The sequence below is a fragment of the Pongo abelii genome, chromosome 4 (genome assembly GCF_028885655.2).
Source record: "Pongo abelii isolate AG06213 chromosome 4, NHGRI_mPonAbe1-v2.0_pri, whole genome shotgun sequence".
NCBI classification, from domain to species: domain Eukaryota; kingdom Metazoa; phylum Chordata; class Mammalia; order Primates; family Hominidae; genus Pongo; species Pongo abelii.
Window position 1 is genome coordinate 81,541,282 of NC_071989.2, and position 20,371 is coordinate 81,561,652.

The window sequence follows — 20,371 nt, forward strand, 5'->3', positions numbered from 1 at the left end:
AGCTATACAGTTGATTGCTATTGTATTTTTTAAAACTCAGTTAGTTGATGACTTACGTAAGTTGTTCCAGAAAGTATTTGCAAAGTACAAAAAGAACAAAAGTTTTCTAATCTAAACAAAGGTATATATTAATCATAAATTTTTTATTCTGCAATCTTTAATTGAATTTTTATGCTGAAATAATTTTAGACACAGAAAGTTTACAAAGACAGAACTGCTTATACTCTTTAGCTAGCTTTCTCAAATGTTAAAAATCTTGCATAATCGTAGTACAATTATAAAAACTAAAACATCCATACGATGCTACTAACTAACCTACAGATTAAGGGGGATGTTACGTTTATATGTCTTGTTACTGATGTTAACCTTAATCTTTTGGCGATGTCTACCAGGTGTCTCCACTGTAAAGTTGCTGTCTTTCCCTTTGTAATTAGTAAAGTATTGGGGGAAGATACTTTGAGATTATGCAAATACTGTTTCTCCTTAAAGTTTTGCCCACTAGTTTTAGCATTCATCGGTTGATCTTGCCTGCAGTAATGAGTACTGTGGTATTCTAATGGTAATATTCTATTTCCCTCATTTCTTCTAATATTTATTAGAGCTCTATTTTTTAAAAAAAGCCATCTTTTTTCTTCCATGAATTAATTACTTAATATCAGCATGGCCTCATGGACATTTATTTTATTCTAGGGGTTATAATCCAATACTGCTGTTAAATATTTTGTTGCTCAAGTTGTTTCAGTTTTGGCCACTGGGGTCTCTTTCAATTTGGCTCCTGCGCCCTTTGCAACGATGCCCCTATCCTTTCTCAAGAACTTTTATTTTCTAGCATTACAAGATGCTAAAGGCTTTTCTTACATTTTCCCTACTCCAGCTTGTTTTATAAGCCTAATATAATCTTGGTTCCAACAGCAGATAAGAACAACATGGAAAAAGAAACATAGGCCTATTTAACTTGTGAATATAGATACAAAAAAATTCCAAATAAGATAGAAATCCAGCCATGCATAAAAAGTAACATTGTAATCAAGTGTTGTTAATACAAGGAATGCAAGGATGCTTGGCATGAAAAACTCAAATATTGGTATCATGTAATCCAGCAATCCCACTTCCGGGTATGTATCCAAAAGAAGTGAAATCAGGATCTCAATCTGTTCTCCCATGATCTTGATGGCACTATTCACAATAGCCAAGATACAGAAACAACCCAAGTGTCCACAGACAGACGAATGGATAAAGAACACATGGTGTTACATACAATGGGAATATTATTCAGTCTTAAAAAAGAAAGTAATCCTGAATTTGTTATGACATGAATGAATCTGGGGGACATTATGCTAAGTGAAATGAACCAGTCACAGAGGAAAAATGCTGCCTGGTTCCACTTACGTGAGTTATCTAAGACAGGCACACTCATAGATGCAAAGAATACAATATGTATGACCAGGAAGTACATAGGAAAGTGTTTAATGTCATTAATCATAGGGAAATGCAAGTTAAAACCACAATGACATACCATACACCTACTAGAATGTCTACAATTTTAAAAGACTGACAATGCCAAATGTCAACAAGGCTGTGGAACGCCCCACACTTTTATACAATGCTGGTGGCAGTGATGAATCAAGGGTAAGGGGGAGGAAGTGGTCATCCAGTGCAAAGGTTGTTAGGAGGTGGGTGCATTGCCTTCAGAAAATTTAAAAACAATAATAAACCTGATTATAAGTCAGTCTGCTTTTTATCATCAACATATGCTGGCAACTCTAAACAACATTAGTGGTAAAATACTTCTCCCTCAAAAATATCTTTTTGTTGGTCTAAGAGCTAAACAGTTTTTGAGGTTACTCTTGAATTTTAATAATGTATATGTAAGCATCAGATTAGCACATTTTATTATCTGTCCTTTGATAATCACCGCATATTGCACAGAAGTCCAGTTACTCCCAGTTATACAGCCAGCCCCTACACATTCAGATTCAGCTACATGTGTTTAGAGAATGAGCCTCTTATGGTTTGGAATCTTTTCAGCTGCCTTCAGAGCACAATTTTAGTCTGCAGCCCACTACATATGCCTGCATTTAAACAGTAGATTGAAATAAACAATGAAAGCACTGTGAGTGTAAAGTCAAAATAACAGAACTTTAGTTACTTTAATTCTGTCATTCTATGTGACCACTTGGAATTTTCATTTGCTTAAAATTTAAAACAGAAGTAGAGTGCAAACTGCAAGGTATTATGTTTCTGTTTAGATATGTAAAAAATTTAATTCCTGCATGAATATATTTGAGTGACATTTCAAAAATTGAACTTTGTTTTCTTTTTTAATGAACTGGTCATTTAAACTTAAGAATGAATCAATAAAATAATGATCATCACTGATTACTACATGAATGCTACTGAAAATAATTTTGTTTTATAGAAGAAAAGAATGCTAAAAATTATCTACTTCAGGTGTCAAATACTCTAGATACACCACTATCCAGTGGGTATATAAAATGATATGATCACTTTTTAAAAGGTTTAAAGATTTCTTTAAACATACATCTACCTACCCTTGGCCCAGTAATTCTATTCCTAGGTTTTTATCCAAGAGAAATGAAAACAGGTCTACAAAAGTTTGTGCAGGAATGAACATAGCAGCTTTACTCACAATAGCAAAAAACTGGAAGCAACCCAAATGTTCAATAACTGGAGAATGGCTAAACAAATTGCAGTATCCATAAATGAAATGCTTTTCATCAATAAAAGAATAAACCATTGAGGTATGCAATGTGGCTAAATCTCAGACATTATTAGGCTGAGTGAAAGAATACAGAAAAAAGAGGTAAGTACAGGGGTATTCATTATTCATTAAGCTATTCTGTTTTCTTTGTATATTTAAAACAAATTCCCATATTGAAAAGTAAAACATGTATATAAAACAACAGTGCATGAATATGTGTTTTACAAGAGCACATATAAAGAAAAGTATAGATATCAAGTACATTAAAATTGTTGCTTATGGGGGAAGTAGGAGATTTAAGTGTGGGAAGATGGAGGTACTACAAAGTAGTAAAATGAGATTCTCCTCAAACAAAACAACAATAGTGTGTTGTGAACTGTGGAGGAAGATGATGCCAGTCCTCTAAACCCAATGTCTCTCCTCCTGCAACCCCCCAAAAAAATAGTGTGGTATTTATCTTAAAATAGGTTAAATATATATCATAGAGCTATAACTGTTAAAGCAGTATGGCATTGATTCAAAATTAGAGCTATAGATCAATGACTGACAAGAGATAGTTCAAAAACAGGCCCCAGTATACTCCAGAATTTAATATTTGACAAAGGTGCCATCTTCAATCAACTGGGGAGGAAGTGGTCCTGGAATAACTGAATGGCTATTGTGGGGAGGGTGGCCAAATTTAGAGACTCAGCTCATATCAAATATAAAGAAATATATTATACTTTTCAAACATCTGGACTGCCACATTTAAAAGTGATAGAAAAATAAGAAAATATTACAGATTTTCTTGCAAAAAAGGTTAAAATATCTTCATGTCAAAAATAGCATAGGAAAACCAATATGAATACAATAAACAAAGAAATATTTGGAGCTTTAAACAAATTTAGAGGGGTCACACAATTTGATAGTCAAAACACCAACATTCCAAAAACCAATAGGTAAAGGAAATGAACAGAAAACTCACAAAGGAGGAAAAATGATTGCAAAGCTCAGTAGTAATAAAATAAATGGAACTTAAAACAAGTGTTACCATTTTTTAATTTATTAAATTCACTTTTATAAACAAGAATATTAAAAGAGCACAGTAAGGTGGGCATTTCCCTGCCCCACTCTAAGTGAAGATCAGCAGCCCAATTTTATAAAATAATTTTACATATAAGTAAGAAGAAATAAAAGGAAATACGTAAATAAAACAACATCTTACCATGCTCTCGTTTTTCTCATTATTCAACTTGTAGCAACTCTAAGGAAATACCCAAACTGTAGTAAAGTTTCTATGTGTAACAAGTACATTGTAGTTACAACCTAAATATCTGTCAATAAAGAAGTATGGATATAAATTAGTTCACCATATGATATTATGTAGCTGTTAAATTTCATGAATACCTTTAAAATTAAAATTTGATAAATACACATATTTTAAAAATTCAATTGTATTCAAAGTCTCATAGCAAACCCCAGCAGCTTCATGCTCTATCCTTCCTCCCTCCCAGTTTACCCCACCCCCAGAGGCAGACGTTTATAACTCTCCTGAGTCTCTACTATCAGAAACATTCATATTTCTAAACCAAGAGTGCCTTCTCTTGGTTTGTTAATCTGAGGCTTAATTCTTGTCTTCCTATTATGCTAAACAAAGATTTAGCTCTCTTTAATCTTTTTTCCCATGACATCCCCTTAATTCTCTGAATAATTATGTCACAATTATTCATTTAAGTAAAAGATAATGTTTACATTATTACTATGTAAATATTGTTTGTTAGTAAACCAAATAAGAAACGTTTACATTTCCTTATTTGTGGAACATTTGTTTTTCTAATTATTGCATTGACATTATTTTGCTAAATTTTCTATGTGCCTGTTGATATACTTAAAAATGAAATTCTAGGCCGAAGCTGGTAGCTCATGCCTGTAATGCCAGCATTTTGGGAGGCCCAGGTGGGAGGATCCCTTAAGGCCAGGAGTTGGAGACTAGCCTGGGCAACATAGTGAGACCACATCTTTACATACAATTGTTAAAAATTAGCCAGGCATGGTGGTGTAGTCTAGCTACACCACCAGACTAAGGCCTGCAGTCTTAGCTGCTTGGAGCACTGGGGCTAGAGGAGTGCTGGAAGCCAGGAGTTCAAGGCTGCAGTGTGTCATGATTGTGCCACTGCACTTCATCTTGGGTGACAGAGCAAGACCTCATATCTTAAAAAACAACAACAACAAAAAACAGATCTTAATTATTTTCCAAAGAGCCCAAATATTAGATACCAGTTCATTTTTCCCTGGGAGACCCCTTCCCCATCTCCCTGTCCTTCACCCGCCTGCTCTGTGCCCAGGGCCCTCTCAGCCTGAGGGGCAGCTGTCCATCTGGCACTTCCCTTTGCCAGGGCCTCGTGTTGGGTCCCTTAGATCCCATTTTCGTTTTTCTCGATTAGTCCTTCACATTGGTAAAGAACAACCTCTAGCAGTTCCTAAGAAACGGTGCATGGAAGGTAAATATTTGGAAGCAATGTGTGTCTAAAAATGTTTATGCCATTCTCATGGTTATAGAATATGTAGAAAATAATTTCCTCTCAGAATTTTGAAATCCTTCCTCAATATAGTCTACCTCCAGATATTGATGTTGTGAAGTCTGATGTAAATATCATTCCTGATCTGTCCTGATCTGTTCCCCCTTCTCCATGGATGCTTTTTTTCTTTTCGTTCCCAGTGTTCAAGTTTCATAACAATGTTTTTGGCCTGGGTGTATTTGCCTTCATTGTGCTGGAAATTTTATGATCCTCTTAAATCTGGTGACTCCTTTTTTCATTATTTCTTTAAAAATTTTCCCCCATTTTCCTGTTTTTCCTGGAAGTGTACTTAATTAAGCATTGGACTTATCTGATGCTCTAACTTTCTTGTCTTTTCTGTGTCCTCTACTTATTTGCCTTTTAATTCTACTTTCTGGGAGAGTCTCCTGACTTTATGGTAGAATGCTTCTGTTGAATTTCACATTCAGCCCTCATATTTCTGATTTCCAAGACCTTCTGTTCTTGATCGTTCTTATCCCTTACTCCCTTATACCTTACTTCCTATTTGTGTTTGCAGATGCCATATCTTCTCAAAGTGTAAAAAGTACATTTGCATTTAAACTGCTAGGCCTGGAAGTGACACCAATCACTCTGCTCACATTCCATTGGGAAGAACCAGTCATTATGGCCTCACCTAGATGTAAGGGGCTGGACAATGTACTCTAATGGAGTGTCCAGGGAGAGAGAAGAACGTTAGCAGCGTCTTCCCCAGAGGATTTCCCTGGTTAGATTATCTTTGGTTTTCTATTCATTTTTAAGAGTTAACTACTAAAAACCTTGTTGGAAGTCCCGTGTGTATGTGCTAGACATGTCATTCCTTAACTGGAGATCATGTGGTAACAAGATGGCTTTTTTTGTCGTTGAGGGACCCTCAAATATCAGTGTCTGAAGTTTTTTTCTCCAGGGACATTTTTTATTTGTTTTTGCAGGGGGCTGGGGGGTATATATTTAGTTGTTAGTGTTTTGAAGCAGAAGGAAAAGAGCTAGGGAGGGTTCTTCTAATTCATACCTAGAATTTCACTTAATTCTTCTGAATTTATGTCCAGGTTTGTTTCTCCTCCTCCCCTTTTGTGTTTGGTTTCTCTGAGTCCAGATTTTCTCTGGTTCAATTTATTTAGAGACTAAACTTCAGGTTTCCTGCGGGAGAGGAGGGGGCTGAGAATCCAGCTAGTTCCATGTTAAGACATGAACCAGTCCTTCTGCGTTTGGTTCTGCATCTCATTCCACCCCTCAGTAATACCTGCTGCCACCAAGTCCTGGGCCTTCTTGAGTTCTGTAGGGTGAAATAGTCATTCCTGGGCTATCTATCACTGTAGACCTTGGGGTTGTAGCCTCTCCTCTGAAAAATCATAACATTGCTTCTCCATGAGCTCCTAAAAAATTATTGCAGAGTCTTACTTGCTCTTGTCTTTCTCTCATTCTTTGTCCCTGTAATTGTATATGTTTTAAACTCCTTTACTTTCATTTTAAATGGGTTTTAGAAAGGAGAGGATATGAACAAATGTGGTCAATATGTCATATCCAATGAGAAGCTTATAAATAATTTCATAATCCTCAGTATAAAAAAGACATACAAACTATAAATAGTGCAATCCCAAGCAGGTTAAAATGTATAGAAAACATAGGAAGGAATACATAAAATGTGAATTTTTTATTACTTATGTCTGACTGATGGAATAATAGTAATTTTTAGTTTTCCTTAAATCTTTATTTATTGATTTATTTTATTGATTTTTTTTCTTTTTTGAGATGGAGTCTCACTCTGTTGCCCAGGCTGGAGTGCAGTGGCACAATCTCGGCTCGCTGTAACCTACTTCCTGGGTTCAAGCAATTCTCTTGCCTCAGCCTCCTGTGTAGCTGGGACTACAGGCATGTGCCACCACGCTCGGATAATTTTTTTGTACCTTAAGTAGAGACGGGGTTTCAACCGTGTTAGCCAGGATGGTCTCGATCTCCTGACTTCGTGATCTGCTCGGCTCAGCCTCCCAAAGTGCTGGGATTACAAGCGTGAGCCACCACTCACGGCCATCTCAACTCTTTTATTTCTAAGTATTCTCGTTGAGCATGATTGACTTTACTATTATTTTTGAGACAGGGTCTGGGTTCTGTCATCCAGGCTGGAGTGCAGTGGTGCAATCTTAGCTTACTGCAGCCTCAAACTCCTGGGCTCAAGTGACCTCAGCTAAGCCTCCTGAGTAACTGGGACAACAAGCTTACACTCATGCTGGCTAACTTAAAAAAAATTTTACAGAGACAAGGTCTCGCTGTGTTGCCCAAGCTGGTCTCAAACTCCTGGCCTCAAGGGATGCTCCTGCCTCAGCCTCCCAAGTCACTGGGATTAGAGACGCAAGCCACCACGCCCAGCTTGAGTATGACTTACTTTTGTAATTAGAATAAATATTTTTGAAAAATACTCTTTAAAGTAGAGAAAATATTAAGCAGCAATTAAGAGATTATCTCAGTTGGAAGTGTTTTTCTCTAGGCATAGCATGTACAATTGAAATGGATCTTGTGGATTCTATCACCGATGAATAAGTAGACACACATAATGCTAACATTGTATGTTTGCTGTATGTCAAACATTTTACTCACTATTTCATTTAATGGTTATAATGACTCCAAAGGTAGGCATTATTTTCTTCCCCATTTATAGATGGGAAACTAAGGCACAGATGTAGGAAGTACATGGTCCCATGCTGGTATATGAAGAGCCAGGTTTTGGACCTACTAAGTTTAATTCTAAGGAGATACCCTTAAACATTATATTACAGTCTTTTACCACATTTGTATGTGTTTGCATATGTTCTTAGCTAATTTTTTAAACATAATTGTGCTTATATCTATACATATATTTGTTTAGTGAAAAATATGCATAGGCTCTTGAACAAGTTAAAAAGTGAGGACAAGAATAGAGGTCAGTAGGGCACCTCTGAGAACTGTGATAATATACACCAGAGGTGGCTACACAACTACCTGATTCGGAATCCTCATCTCTTTTTCTTTCCTCCGCACTTTTCCATAACAATAAATAGTCTCCCACCCTTGGCACAGGGGAGCATTGGGCTTCTGAGTGCATTCAGAAAACAAGCAACACTTACACCTGTTTAGCCTCATGTTTTCTAACAGCTTTAGAAGTACAATATGGCCCTAGGTCTTTGTTTCAGTACAGTAGGTGGAGGGGGCTTCTTGCCAGCCAGAAAGCATTGTTTCCTATAAAAGATGAATAAGCTAGTTTAGACTCCTAAGTATTTCCAGGAATGTAGGAGTGTTTGATCTATTGTTCTTTCCATTCTATTGTTTCAGGGCTCTAATTAAATAATGCCACATGTAAGATTCCCCAACACCCTAAGAAAACATAATTTGAATTATTTGGGATGGCCTAATTGTTTTTTTTTTTTCTTTTTTTTTTTTTTATTAGAACAGTTATCCCTGTTTTCCCACCCAAAAGTTGCTTTTTTCGAAACCACCCTAGCCTGCCACACTGCGATCCTGTACCCATAAAAACCCCAAACTCCACTGGCAAAGGAGCAGAGTGGTGTGGCAGAGAAGGAGAGAAGACGTGTCTGAATGTCAAGAGGAATTTGGCTGGGGACAGTTGGAGAGGAATTCGGCCGGGGACGGCTGAACTCCAGGGGAAGATTATCTTTCCGCTCTTATCTTCTTTCCAAATCCCTATCCTGCCGAGAGCCACACCTCCATCACTCAAAATCTTCATATCCTTCAAGTCCATGTGACCTGATGCTTCCTGAATGCTGGACAAGAACCCGGGTACCAAGAGGGCAGGGTATAAAAGGCTGTCACCCTGACTCTTCGTTGAGCTTTTTAACACTTAGCTCTCTGTGGACAGCAACTGCTAAAGGAACATTAATTGTAACATACCCCTAGATGCTGCCATGGGGCCAGAGCCTAAAAGCACTTGCCCCAGCTCCTGCACCCACTCACTTGCATCCTCCCCTCCCACAAGGGGTTTGAGAGAAGGGTGGCTGGGTAAATGAGCCACACCCCTGCTGCAAGTCCTGTGAGGGGTTCAAGGGAACTCTCCTGTCTCAATTGGATCTCTAAGGAATGAGGAGTAGTAAGGCAGGGAATTCAGTGATATAAACCCATTGGCCTGAGACCACACATCAAAGAGCTCTCCTCTACTCCCTCCAAATTAGCCAGACAAAAAATCCAGTTGAACCCTCTGTCACAAACTGTAGAACATGGGATGATTTTATGTAGTACAGGACTTTTTTTATTGGTTATTTATAGGTTTACTAGAAGAATAGAACTTACATAAAAAGATAAATATATATATAGATTTATATAGAGAGGGCTTCTTAGCATATAGAAACATTAAAAATTCATGACAGGTGGCAATTATTGCATGGTTTCCCTTTTAAAAACCAACCAACCAACCGGTTTAGAGTCCTGTATATGTACTGGAGTGTAGAATGTGACACTGTGGTTCCATTTTATTGTTTCAGTGCTCTAATTGAAAGGAGTCACATCCATACTTTATTATTCTCCAAACATCTAAAAGATTAGATATGAGGTTGTAAATTTGAAAGATGACATGCACAAACTCATACACATACATACAAAGCCCATTAAAATTGTAATTCCACAATACTGTTGCTTCAACAAGTCTAAAGTAGCTATTTTCTTTCTTCAAAGTAAGCCCATTTAAAAGTGATCCAGAGACATATCAAGAAGTATAAAGGTGGTATGAAAATGATTGGATTTTGAAAAAAGATATAAATATCAAGTAAGAATTTTACATACCAAATCTGTTTAGATAAAAAAATTATTCAAATTGGTTGTTTGACTACAAGCATAAGAAGGAGCATTCAGAATTCTTTCTCTTAATTAGTTACACTGGACAGCTTAAAAAATAGGGACCTCAAACAGACAAAAGGGGAAAATAATTGTTCCTCTTCTTCCACCCACACAGCTTTCTCATGTGTAGCTTCAGGTACATCTAATCTTTTCCTTTTCCTTCTTGTTAAGGCACTGTCAGGATTAGCTTGAATGAGCAGACGGCCTCAGTTAACTTAAAAGCGGAGCATCTGCAGGCCCCTGCTGAATTATACAGTCAGCAGGACAGAGGTTAATTAGGAGCCGACCAGCAGAGTCACAGTTCAGATGGACCTGAAGCTTCCAGTCAATTGGTGATAATAGCATAATTTCCGAGTTTAAGAGCAATCTTCCAGGGAAGGCTTGTGATCGCTTTTTTGGGCCAGTTATTACCTAGACCATTTATGTAAATAAACTCAAAGCATTGTTTTGTTTTGTTTTCATCTCTTTTGTTTCAAAGTGTTGCTCCTAAAGTTGTTTTAAGATTTATAAATTTGTCAGATCAGGCTGTGATAGAAATAGTTGTTATTTCAGCCCTAGACATCTTAGGGCTGCCTCGTGCACCATTTCCCCATGACATAGATTTAATTTGTATTTCACACTGCTGATGTGTTTCTTCTTAGTCAATCTTGCCCCCTCTTCCTGCCCTTCTGAGAGAGGATCAAGTTTCAGGGAAATGGACACACTCAGCACAATCCCCCCACCTCCTGCATTAAAAGAAAAAAAATATTTTTCTGAAAACCAAGCTTAAGCAAACATCAGGAACTTACTTCTCCCCCAGCCTTCCATTTAATGCCAACTGTCCTTATTCACTTTTATCTTGCTTAACCAGTTTTGCCAGTGAACTTCTAAGTGACAGCATTCACCAACATGAGTTTTCTCTTTCTTGCCTCTTGTTGCCTTTGTTAGAACAGCTTAAGAATTAGGCACTATAAGGATACAGAATGGAGAAATCAAAGAAACAATGGGTCTGGAAATTTCTTAAGAAGAAAGGATTGACCACAATTATAATGAGATATACTTGTAGTAATAATATATCACGTGTAGGATGCATCCTATGGGCTGCCTCAGATTCTCCTGGCCTCACCTGTCCCCTGGGCCAGCAGCTGAGAGGAAGGATTCTATGCAGAACCTCATGGTTCCCCCTGTGTTGTCTTCAGCTCTTCTCTCACTTCTGATCTCATAAAAGGCCGCTTCTTATGGTACAGGGTCTGCTTCCCCCAGAGGTCTGCTGCCAAAAGGGGCCAGGTGACCAACCCAGAACTACAAGAGGATTAACTTCCATGGGGTTCATTTTGGTAAATGGGAATGAGGAGACAACAGGGAATCAGCAGGCTTTCTCTCCATTTATCCCTCTGATGCATTGTTCTGAGGTATGGTTTTCCATACAAGCTTGTCCAGAGACATCCTGCACCTATCAAACAACTGGCTTTGTCACTTTGTGCCTTATTGTGACACAGTGGCCAAAGCCATCACTCACATCCTTGCATTGGCTTCCTGTTTCCATTCTTTACTTCCCTTCCTCTCTGATATGGTCACACTTTGTGTCCCCACCCAAATCTTTTCTTGAATTGTAATCCCCGGGTATTGAGGGAGGGACCTGGTGGGAGGTGATTGGATCATAGGGGCAGTTTCCCCCATGCTGTTCTTGTGATAGGGAGTGAGTTCTCATAAGAGCTGATAGTTTTATAAGGGGCTCTTCTCTCTTTGCTTACTCTCTCTCCTGTTGCCACGTAAGACAGCCCTGCTTCCTCTTCCACCATGATTGTAAGTTTCCTGAGGCCTCCCCAGCCATGCAGAACTGTGAGTCAGTTAAATCTCTTGAGTCAATTAAACCTCTTTTCTTTATCAATTACCCAGTCTCAGGCAGTTCTTTATAGCAGTGTGAAAACAGACTAATACACTCTTACTCTTGCTTTCCTGTGATTATACTTCCTACAAAGCACTCAACTTTGCCTAGGCTTGTCCCTCTCCTTCCCCAGGGAATCCCTGTTAAAATATATCCTAAAATTTCCTAGACAATTCCAAGTCATAGTTCTTTTTATCTCTATAGATATTTTTGTTTGCTGAAGTATGTAATACAAGCTTGTCTGACATATGGCCCATGGCCCAGGACAGCTTTGAATGTGGCCCAACACAAATTCATAAACTTTCTTAAAACATTAGGAGTTTTTTTGGTTTGCTTTTGTTTTTTAGCTCATTAGCTATTATTAGTGTATTTTATGTGTGGTCCAAGACAATTCTTTCAATATGGCTCAGGAAAGGCAAGAGATTGGATACCCCTGATGTAATCCCTTCTCCTCCCCACTTCCTTTAGAAAATCCCAGAAATGGGATGTAGAAGACAGTAGTGGTCCTTTAATTCAAATCTTAAATTTCTGTCTTTACTTTGCTGCCTTGAGTTTAATTAATTTCCATCCCCTGCTTTTGTGTTTTCTTTCTTCTCTGTTTGGCAAAATTAGACTTATCCTTCAAAGCCCAGGTAAATGTAATCTACTGAGTGAAGGCTTGCTTACCACATCTGCCCGTGCCTCCCATGGGAGTCTGTGCCATCTCAAGCCTGGCATCACAGAGCCTACATCTGTGCTTCCTAGAGTCCTGGCATTGTGTTTTCATTGGTTGGAGCCAACCTGACCATGAGCTGCCGCTTCCTCATGGAGTCATACTCATTATGTTTTTTTAGATCTCCAGGACTAGCCCATAGAAGATTTCAGTACTGTTTGCTGAATGAAGGTGATCTGGGTTCTCCTTTTTGCATCCCTCATTGTTGCATCTATCCCAGTCCAAATCGGCCTCCTCACCCTGGCCAGGACAGTGACCATGGCCATGGCCTCACTGCTATCAGTCTCCTTCAGACAATGCAACCTGCATAAAACTACCAGGCTGCTCTTTTTAAAAATTGCATCCTCTCACCACTAGACCCCAAGGGCCTATAGGAAGGAGGCAGCACAGCAGAGAAAGAATGTAAGTGCACAAAGCATAGACAGCAATAACACTTACATATTAGGTACATCGTATCTGACATCAGTGCCTCTGTCCGGTGCACAAAGTCCTGTTCAGCCTAACTCCTGTGCTCCGCTACCCCATACAAACTCTCCATTTTGGTCAGGCTTGGCTCCTTATCCCCTGCCTAAGCCTGCCCAACTGTCCCTTCTGTTGGAACAACTCTTACCTCCTCTGTACCTGTCCAAATCCTGTTTATCTCTCAATCTCTCATCCTCATAGATGCTTGAGGAGTTGATGTAACCAGGGAGATGCTCCCCTATCTCAACTTTTATGGCAAGAGTGTACCACCTAGTTTCTCTGCCTTGAGATCTGACTGCCTTAGCCTTTTCCCATTTTTGTCCTCAATAAGACTAAGCTCTCCAAGAGCAGGATTATGTTTGATACTTCATTAATCTTCCTAGTGCCCAGGCAAGTAAAGATTCAACAAATATTAGTTGACTGATTCATAGCAATAGAAATTAGCCTAACCAAACCTGGCAGAAGACGTTAATGACAAACTACAGCCTACAATTTAGAGGTTATTGTTAGATTTTAAATTTTTTAAAAAAGGCATTTTCTGTTATTTTCACTTATGTCAGCATCTAAGGAGAAAAATATGACAATTTTCTGTATGTCTAGGAAGAGAAATACTACTATATGTTATACTAGTTCATTAAAGCATTCTTCCACTCTCTTTCATAACATATGCTATGAATCTTCATGGCAGTCAGGGTACATTTTTTTTCCAATTAATTTTTCTTTTTTGCTTTACTGGCAGTCAGTTTTACTAATAGTCATTTTTCTAAGTCAAACGCTTTAATTAAAGTTGGAATGAAAAATCTGATTAAAATCTAAATTGGCTCAAGGAGCTGTGATCTTTTGGTCTGCTCTTTGCTGTTATATAATTTATGCCCCAAATTGTTACATTAGGACTTTCAGTACATTGTCCTTACCTAAGGCATTTAGAAAGGTCTAGAGCTTTGAACCAAATAATCCTAATTTAGAAGTTATTGCATACCCAATGTCAGGAATTTCAAGACTAGTGATAGGTTAAGGAGTGAATTTCTAGAATGATTTCATTTTTCAGCAATTCTGAAAGACAGGCACATGATTTATTTTCTGTTGGTTGCCTTTCCCATTCTAACCTGTTATTTAAATAAATTCAATACTCAGCCTAAAATTCATTCTTGGTGATAGATGCTCTGCCACACTCCAGAAGAAACCAATTAATTTTGAATATATAAATGAGTAGTCAGTACGGGAAAACAAAACAAAACAAAAACAAAACAAAACTGATGAGGCTTATTTGGGCTTTTTCTATTTTCCAAAAGTTATTCTGATAACATGTTTAGAAGGTAAGATCTGAAAACCCAGAAAAAGCAACATTGTGTGTCTAAAAACAAAAAACCCAAACCCTGAACTATAGAGTAAGCTGATAAATCTGATTCCCACTTAGTGTCTCAGGTGGATAAATTAATAATTTCATAAAAAATGTATGAGACCATCAGGGACATTTGAATTACAACAAAGCCCGATAGAACAAAGCTAAGGAAAATGGGAAGCATTTATGAGAAGACATCGAAGTTACTCGAGCGTGTTGTTTTTCGGGCTCAGCTTGTAGGGGTCACTGGGGGTAGTGGGTCCTATTGCTGTTCTCTACAGATTGAAATTGGCTGCCGTGGGCAAAGGTCACCCCATGGTATCAATTACTTGCTGCTACCTGGAAATTTTAATTTCATGCCCTGCAATAGATCTGCTTTCTTCTGTAGTATGAATGGCAACTGTCTCCGATTGGTAACAAGAATAACTCATTTCCTCAGTGTCATTACACTCTAGAAACTTCTCCATTCAGAAAGTCGATTGCAGATTGCTGGCACAAGCAGATCTGCTGCACAAATATGCTGAGTGAATACAGTAGAAACTGTTTCCTCTCTTAACCTTCTTTAAGATATGGTTTTGGTTTCTCCTTTGTAGTGGGGTCAGTCTAAACTCTGAAGAACTGATATTTAGGTCAACATAGACTTTCAGCATAGACTTTCTCTGTGGAATTCCTCAAAGAAAAAGATGACTAGAGATGTTAGCAAACATGAAAGTCAGTATTTTTAAACAGTAGGGAATCTGGTTGAAGAAAAATTTGTAGTGGGCTTATTTTTGCCTGGAAATACTGTTAAGGGTCTATTAATAATCTCCTCCTTGCCCAAATTGTAGCCTTTGGAAAGATGAGGTAAAACCTATTTTGACAATGAGATTAATATTGCACTAGGAAGCTGATAGAAATATTTAGAACAAAAAGAACAAACCCTTTCCATTTGGTCTGCTCCATTATTGACCCGGTTTTGAGTTAAAATAACGAGAATGCAAAACTGCCAGAAATACATGATAGTAAGTGACCAAAGGAAACACTTTTAAAAACACATCATGTAAATGCTCCTCATTTTTGTTATTTTTGTTCCTTTGGCCTTGGTTCTAATTTCAAAATGTTCCTAATAGTTTCATCAGCATTGCAAAAGAAAGAATAAACTTATAGCTCAATTAAATAGCAATGGACATTCCAGAGTATCTAAAATTTTTAAATAAGCAGAAATGAAAAATTTGAGTTATTAAATGATGTTTCTTCCAGAACCTGTGTTTGAGGATGTTTGCACATACACACAACATACGTAACACCCTAACTATGCAGTTGTGCTTGCCCATGATAGTAAGTGGGAAACACAAAATAGAACTCACATGCAATTTCTTCTTCTCCAAATCACCAATCACCCTGCCCATTCTCATGAATACAATCAAATCTGTCCAGGCCATAACGGCATGTAAGGGAAAGAGAATCTCTGCATTTTAGGTGTTGGGCATCTCAGTAGGTAAGGAAATAAACGATGGGGGAAGTGAGGGAAGATTATGAGGTGGGTGAGAATTACTTCCTCTCTGGCCATTAGTTTTCAGAACAATGGCCCAACTGAGAAGGGCTGTTGTCAGAGGAAGCAGCAAATATTACCTGCTGAGGGTCAGGGGTCTTCAAGTTATTCCATCCTTTTTGTTACAAAAGGCCATGCTTTACGCCTCCTTCTCCCCATGTTAGGAAATAAATGAACTAATCATATGTTGCTTTAGACTAATTAACCACTCTTATGGCCTATTTAAATGATTTTTTAAATGCAAGTAAAAAAATACTTACAAAACAAAACCAAGAAGTTTTAAAAGGCCTTTAAGAAAAGGAAGAGAGATAAAAATGATGAATCTTGGTTCTTTAGACCTACACATAGAAAAAGAAAGTAAAAGGTTTTCTAGTGCAGCTCTCTCATTTTGCAAAATGAGAAAATGGGATTCAAAAAGCAAAATGACCTGCTCCAGGTCACACAGTTTCTTAGAGCCAGACATTTTATAAAAAATCCTTGCTTCTTAAATCTGGGGCAATTTGAGCTCAAAATAAGTGATCATAGTATACTCTAACCAAGTGAATAAAATAAAACTCTCGATTCCATACCATACTGATATAAGCAGATAAACAAATTGGTAAGAAGGAAAAGCCCTTCTTTAACTCGAATGCCAATTAATAGAGAAAAATGATAGATTCATGAAACTATCAGTGGATACTAAAACTGGAAAATTAAAGTTTTAAAGAGAAATAGGATATCTGCATAGTCTAAAAGGTGGCAAGGGTAGCAGCAAGTTTCCTGCTGGCATCCCAGACAGTCATCCCACTGTACCACAGGCTCTGTGCCACATGTCAGGGAGTCCTCTAGGCATGGTTACTCCTGTTTCTATAGGGCCTGAAGGGCCTTTGTTTCATGATGCTAACGTACCTTTCCAATTAATATCCTCTCTTGAGTCAGAAAGATGTGTTGACTGCATGCCCTCCCTGATGGGTCTTAATTCCTTCCAGATAAATGGACATACTTTGTTTGAATAGACCAGTATTCTAGCTTCCCAGGGCCCTTTACTCAACTTCACTACTGCTGGAGGCATGTGGAAGGCAAGAGTACAGTCTATAGAGAAATGTCATATGGCCTAAAGAGTTTAAGAAAAGCTATTCTTGGGAGATGTGCTGTTCTACATTCATGCTACAAAATTCCAAATGGCAAAATTAACATGACCAGAAAATGAACTGTTGTTCACAATTTTCTGCATACTCTGGGTAAGACTTGCATTTGTGATCATCATTAATGACGCCCAGTAACAACATTTTAGAGTGTCACCAAAAGCCAGTATTTACAAACTGCTTGATGAATGATGCAGTGTCATGAAGAAAGAGGTAACCGATATTAAATTAACACCTCTAGGGAACTGCAGAGGCAAGCAGATCTACATTGTTTCAATACAAACAGGTTCCAAAGTCACAGCACTGTCAGTAATAACGGCAGTGCTACCTCTTTCTTGTGGTGGTAGACAGAAATTAGCCAGAAACAGTGCATTTGACAATAAAGAACATAAAAAGATAGTTTAGTTCCTGGACTTGAGCAGGACGAGATGGTGTCTGGATACTCTCAAGAATCTTCACCTGCACTTATTAAATGATAAGCAAATGCATAAGGGCCTCTTTTCTACTTTTTTCCAAATCTCCATTAATAAATCACAGTATATCACGAGCCTATGAATGTTTAAAAAATATGTTAAAATCAAATTGTTTATATAGATAGGGGCTCTGTGCAATCTAGTGGAGGGGTGGAATGGGGGAGCTGGCTGTGGTGATATCTTACTTTGATAATGATAGCTTAAGAAGGGTTACAAAATGAATTCTTGAGAATTTGTAGTACCTCTCTGGGCCTTGAGTTTCTCACATAGCTGATGTATATAGCTAGAAGGCTAATTTATTATTTTCCACTTAGAAATATCATTGTCAAGCCCAAGCCTGCATACAGATTGGCTGGCCAAAGCACTCTTTCCTTATAGACAAGGGCCATGGAAGCAAAGTTATGGGATCAGAAATAGGGGAGTTTATTCTACAATGGGAATGTTTAATGTCATCCTCAGGAATTGGCAGCCAGATGTGTGTAAACACATAGGGATTCTAGCTTTGCCTTCAAAGGTCATCTTCTCTCCCAAGCAGTGCTAAATGGGGCAGCACTAGCCTTCAATCTGAGATCATCAAGCATGGCGGACACCTGTCCTTCTCCTGGCCTGAGTGTCCCTTGTGTATCTACATTAACATTTTCAAATTGACTGCCTTGCAGGGCAAGATCTGAGTCATGTGGACATTGTGTATTTCCATTTGAATTCTTATATCTGATCCTTTCTCTCACCAGGGGCAAGATCTTACAAATTCTTCATTTCCAAGTTCTTGGGAGTGGCTCATGGCTGTCTTGCCAATGAGGGTTCACTTGTGCTACAAAGGATGTGAGTCTGTTAAAGCCTAAGTTATTGTCTGTTATGTCTCTATTAGAGAAAGAATGAGAGGAATTGAAGTTTGTGTCTCAGCTTGGAAAGTCAGTTTCCCCTGATCACCAATCATCTCCCCGATTTTCATCCCTCCCAGCCAGGTAGGCAGATCCTGCCTCGCATGCTGTATTAAGGGCACATTCCTTTAGGATAACATTTATTTTTCATTATGCTTATTTTACAATTCTTCCTCCTCTAAATCATGAGTTCATGAGAGTAGGGAACATGTTTTACTCACCTTGGATTTCCCAGAGCCCATATAGTGTTGCAGCCAAGGTCTTGATCTCTGGAGTCAGACTGTCTAATGTGGGATCCCTGCTCCTGTGTTTCTTCCAACTTCTCTCAGCCTCTGTTTTCTCACCTATAAAATGGGGGATATTAATAGTAACTGCCTTGTAGCTTGTTGGGAAGAGTTGGAGATGCCATATGTAAAATGTTTATCACGGTAGCTGCCATTTGACACACATTAAATATTAGTATTTAGTTAGTAGTAGTTGGTGCATGGGACACAGTTACTCAAAGAAATGGGTACTGAGGCTGGTGTTCATGCCTGTAATCCCAGCACTTTGGGAGGCCAAGGTGGGTGGATCACCTGAGGTCAGGAGTTCGAGACCAGCCTGGCCAAGATGGCAAAACCCTGTCTCTACTAAAAATACAAAAAATTAGCTGGTGCAGCCACCTCTAATCCCAGCTACTCGGGAGGCTGAGGCAGGAGAATTGCTTGAACCCGGGAGTTGGAGGTTGCAGTGAGCGGAGACCGTGCCATTGCACTCCAGCCTGGGTGACAGAGCAAGACTCTGTCTCAAAAAAAGAAATGGGTACTGAGTGAATGGATGAGATGGATGAGGGATGCAGCCAAGCCTGTGAATGGAAGTCACAACTAGAGCTCCAAAACCACAAAATGGGTCCCTATCATAGCCCATTGACACTGAAAGGCATTTAATAAATGTGGTGGCAGTAGGAGGAGAAATTCTGGTGACTACAACAGATAGGTAAGTCAATCTCCGGGCTTCCTGAGGTTTTTAGCATCTCAATTTTTGCCCAAAGGGACCTTTCCTGGGAAGTCATGGAGAAGACTCAGCTCCATTGCATTACAGAATTAATGTGTGAGGAAGGGATATTGTGGAATTCAACCCATCTCACTTCAGGAAAGATTTAGGCGCAGAGTGTTAAGGATGATATTCTTCTGAGGCTTGCCTGCCGTCCCTATGAAAAAGTTAGGTGACAGTGATTGGAGGCAGGACTAGAGGCATACAGTGAGGTGTGTCTTCAGTGTAAGGCCAAAGGCTAGCTGCCACATTTTAAGGCCCTTTTCAGGGGGAAGGTTCTTAAAAGGGCTGCCTCAGCACAGATGCACTGGCATATGTCACCGTGGCAGGTAGACACATCTTAAAACAAACCTCACAAACAATTCAAAACACACCGAGTCTGTAAGGACTGTTTCCTTACATTAGCTCATGAGTTCATCCCCTTGTCAAGAAGAATCGACTCTCTAGGTAGAAGGCAAAACACTTGATCCTCTCCAGAAGGCCACGAGAATTTAACTTCTTTCCCTTTCAGAACTGATAAGATCTCACATCACCACGTCAGTCTGGCTCACAGGAGGAGTGAGAACTGGCTCTGCTAAGAAGCTGGTAGTTGTTAGTGGGAGCTTGAGACCCACAAACAAAGGGATTTTCAACTACCTGGCTGTACTTACATTTGGTTTTACTTCAGGCTTTCACACTCCATGCTTACCTCACTGGCTTGTTATGTAGACCAAATGAGATGTGTATAACAGTGGGTTTAAACACAACATCTCTATGCAAATATGATCTTTCCCCATTGTTAAGGGCACTGTTAATACAATGCCCTCAAAGAGCTTTTGGTTTGAATCAATTTATAATCTGTATATTCAT